The 4,542-nt window shown below is 41.5% G+C and overlaps 1 long non-coding RNA gene across 1 annotated transcript; it reads left to right on the top strand.

Annotated features, from left to right (window-relative positions):
- Positions 1 to 607: 607 nt before the first annotated feature.
- LOC311421912 lies at positions 608 to 3,786 on the top strand. Its single transcript, XR_014685108.1, has 3 exons — positions 608 to 703; positions 2,293 to 2,416; positions 2,852 to 3,786. It is a non-coding gene; the product is annotated as an uncharacterized lncRNA (long non-coding RNA).
- Positions 3,787 to 4,542: the final 756 nt, after the last annotated feature.

The following is a 4,542-nucleotide window of genomic DNA, read 5'->3' as shown; positions in this document are numbered from 1 at the left end:
AAGGGAGACTTTTTTCTAAAAATGAATGTCAGTTCACCAATGATCTGATTGTTGTTTGTTCAGTTTCTCTTTTTCATATTATTACTCTTAAATGCTAAAAGGTCTTGCTAAATGCAAGTCAAGATGAAAATAAATCACACTGGCTTTTAAGACAAGCCAAGGTAAATCAATTTCTTTTTGTTGTGCTCTGATCAATTCTGCTGATTGGAGTGGGGTCAGGCTCACACTAAATTACAGCCAGCTATTTTCACTCTCTTTGGGCTGTTTGTTTCGGCCCAAACTGGAGAGGTCAAAGTCACATTAGCTGAAAACCATAAGTCTGGTTGCTTGCAAGCTGATGAGTGTAGGCTTGAAAAGACCTACTAGGAAGATGACTCAAACTATGTCAAGAGTTCCCTGTTTGTGATGAGATGGGTAGATGCCAATAGCTCTGCCATTGGTTGTACTATTTCTGAGGTATGAGTAATTCCTATGTGGGATGCTTCTTGCAACAGGAAGGGAGAGGCTATGTAGTCTATTGACTCCAGATATTCTACTGTTGAATATTTAATTTTAAAATTTCTGTATGTAATTTGTCTGAAATTGTATATACTGACCCACAGGACAAGGTGTACTTGCTGCTACCTACACAGCAGTATTTATAGTGGGCTCATTTGACTAAGCACTACAAATGGCACTCCAATCCTGTTTGTTTCTGAAGCAGGTAAGCATGTCTGAAATCATACATCGGTTATTTGGGACAATACTCAGTGGCAGGCAGTGCAGGCTGGCAGTTTTGAAGACACGTGAGTTCTTTGAATCAGAGGGAAAGTGATAAATTTTCCTGGCATTTTAATTGGAAGTTGCATTAGGATTCTTAGTGATTACAGCCTACTAATTAGAATCAGGTATCCTACTCCCATTCAGTTTTAACAGAACACTTGGGAGAAAAACAGTCTTTTCCTGGAAGTCAAGGAAGTGAAACTGGACAACATCCATCACTCTGGCCTCTGATCAAAGATAAGAACAAACTTTACTGATCTCTTGATAGCCTCTATATGAAATGAAAAACAATTTTATATCTAAGAAGGTTTTTCTCTTTGTGTCACAGAAGACAAACTTCTTTTGGTTAGCTTTCTCATGCAACCTGAACCCCATGGCCAGGAGATTCAGCTCTGTCCAACCTTCATAAGACTCAGGCGGTACTGATCCAGCACTTGGTTCCTTGTAACCATTGTTCTGTCTGACGTGAAGCCTCTCAAGAGAAATGGAATGACAACGGGCACATGGGCTTGTTGTACCCCTGTGCATCCCCGAGTCCCATCTGGGGCTGATTTAGGGAATTCACACTGCTCCTCAAGAGCAGGCACAGTGGAGTCATCTGGTTCTGGTCTGGCATCCTTCAGTTGCCTCGGTCAAAGGCTCAACCACTGTGATGTTGGGAGGCATTTCCTGGCCTCCTGGTAGGCTCAGTTTTGTTCTGGGAAGATTTTGAACTCAGCTGATGTTCAAAAGAGATAATAGGGAGTGAACCTTTCCCTTTGTTCTCTAAAGCATGGTGAGAATCCACCCTGTTTACTGCTGATCCCTGCCAAGGTAATAGCAGGCCTGCTTCATGAATTTAATGTGGTGCTATTAATTCTTCTGGAAGGGCCTTTGGAGAGATATTTTGGCCTCTCCTATCCAAGAAAACATCTGTGCTTGTTTTCTACAGTCCTGCAGGAGAGATGTTGGCTTTGGGGTTTGTCATGTTTCCATGTGTACATTTGGTTTCCTTATTCTCTGCCTCTTTGCTCCAGGCCAGTTACTTATATTTCGCAATGTTCCTGAAGTCATAAAGCTTCACAAAGCTGTTCAAAGCTGCTTGCCCTCGCTTCTCTACCAGATATTCTTGGGAGGTTTTTGCGCTGCTGTTTCATGATGGCCATCAGCTTTGGGATCAGCCTCGTTGCTGAGGCTGGTGGAGTTCAGGACCAGCTGCAGAAAGGCCATACAAGGGATATTATAAAGGTTGAAGAACTGGAAAATGGCACTGGGAACTCTCCTGAAATTTAGCAGCCCTCATTGCTAGTCCAGCTTTGATGTAGATGAATTCTGTGATCTTCTACTTCACCTCTGGTTCTCTGCTTTTTATCTTTTTGACTACTTAAGCCAAGAACAAGTCACTAGAGGTTAGTGAAGGCCCTCACCAGGTTGTCTCCAGTGGTGTCTATGAGGTGTCATGGGTCTAGCATGCAGCACTGGCAGCATCTTAAGTCCCAGGTTGGTTTTCCAAGGTCTTAAGGGCACTCTTCTCCCTGGTTTTCATTGTAGTGTGCCATGACAGTGTGCTCCTTCACCTGCCACCTGTGAGGTCTCTGCCCATGCAGGGCTAACATCCTTCTCTGCTTCCAGCCTTGGTCCTAACTTCAGCTCCCCCCGATGCAGGACTTCCCAGGTGAGTCCTGACTTCACGGCCACCCATCAGTGACTGGAGTCATCTGCCAGGCTCCTGGCAGATGGGCACTCAGGGATGAAAACCAGCAGAGAGATGTGACAGCCCTATGCAGGGGGTGAGACCCCAGCAGCTCAGCATGCCCATCTGAGCCTGGGCTGTGGTTTGGGGTGCTTGGCTCCTTGCCTCTCTGTCGTGCACGGTGACCTGAGAGCTGTCCCCAGTCTCTTCAGCACACTTTGAACTGACATATGAGCAGCTATTGTGTCTACACCATGTGAAAATAAATTAAAAAACAACACTTCTATTTTCCTTATCTTTATGCTTTATAAATTCAACATCCTGTTCCATTTCATTGATGTAATAAGCCAAGAATGGGAGTAAATAGCAAAAAAAACCAGAGTTCCCTAGTTTCCCCTACTGTCCCTCTTCCTACAGTGGTATTTCCACGGAAACCTCTCACAGCAGCAAACCAAGCAGAAAAAAAGGCAGCCAGGAATAACGAAACAAGGAAAGTATCCCTTGCAAGCCAAGGGCAATGGGATTTGGTAACTTCAACATGAGCTGCGGAAAGTATTTATGTCTGCACAGAGGTTTCAGTGCTGGGAGCAGCTTCGTCTTGCAACCTTCAGACAAAGACAGGAAGAGTCCGAGCTGGAGGTGGCATCGGGTGCTCCCTGCAGGTCAGAGGGCTGCTTTGTGGCTGGAGATGTTATTTACTAAAGGTCAGAGAGGATAATTTGTAACGATGTTCAAAAAGTGGGGAAATGCTGTCCTGATTTTCTAGCCAGGGTCAGAAAATTGCTGAGGCTGGAATTGATCCAAATGTCATCTTTGTGCATGTCTTGCTAATGCATGCCTGAGTACTGTTATCAAAATTGTTAACTGTGGTGTATTTAGAGTTGGTAGTTGGCACGTTAATGCAAAATAAGCAGAAAGAGAAAACTGGGCTGGCTTTGGGGGGGGGGCTCTCCTCTCTGCCCATTCACCAGGGCGTTTTTCCTATGTTTTGCCACACTTTTTTTTTTTTTTTAATAATCTTTTTGATGACCTTGAAGACAAAACTACCTTGTAAAATTCAAAAGCAACTTTGATTTTTTTTTTTTTTATTTCCTGATCTATTTCCCTTTTTTATTTTTCCTGCATGTCTCATTTCATTTGTATGTGAAAAGGCTCTTGGTTGTAAGCTTCTTCCTCTGAAAAATAATGTGAGTCATTTTCTGGCTTCTTGTCAGTGGCAAAAGTATGCGTAGAACTAACAAATACATACTCCAAGTGTAATGGCATTTTCTTCAAGATTTGCAATGTTTGTTCATTGTAATTTAGTATGAAATGAGTGGCATAGTACTGAAATACCTGAAGTATATATATAAATATATATATATATATATATATACTCTCTCTATATATACACTGAAATACTCCTTTTCAGAGCAATAAATCCACTATCATTCTAAATTTTATTTTTCTGTGTCATGTTAGGTGTTTCTGTGCGGTGGTTTGAAAATGTTTTTTGAAATAAAACCATTAAATAGGGTTCAAGACCTAAACTTGAAATTTAATTTGAATAAAGGTTGAGTATAACTAAAACAATAATCCCAATGAGACATCATGATACACCAAATTGGGTATTTTTCATGGGAATATCATGTTCTAAAGCAAAACTTCTGGTTTTAAGATAAGGAAACTTCAATGAAAAATGTCTGTAGGGGAGATGTTTTGAAACACCAACATTGGAAATGAAATATATTTCTTTAGAAATTACAGAAGTTTTTGTTTCAGCTTCTTCAAAGAAAAAAAAATCTTGGGTGGCTATATTCAGTGAACTTTTACATTTTTACTTTTCGTCCCCCTTTAAGGTAGAAAAAGCAAATGTCAGAAATTGCCCTGGGATGGAAGTTCTGGTTTCGAGTGTGGTAGACTGAGGCTTCAAGGCCACAAGTCCCTCTGTGTTCCCATCATTAAACTTGCTTAGAAAAAATCATTGTTTGTATGAATTCAACCTGTTCTTCCCTCTTTGCTTTGCTAGTTTTGCATATTTGAAGGTTAAATATTTCAAAGCTGTTAGATGTAGAGCTTAGGGATATGGTTTAGTGGGGACTGTTAGTGTTAGGTCAGAGGTTGGACTC

This window comes from Aythya ferina (genome assembly GCF_964211825.1).
Source record: "Aythya ferina genome assembly, chromosome: 20".
Lineage (NCBI taxonomy): Eukaryota > Metazoa > Chordata > Aves > Anseriformes > Anatidae > Aythya > Aythya ferina.
The sequence above is the reverse complement of the archived record's forward strand: the minus strand, read 5'-3'. Positions and strand labels throughout refer to the sequence as shown.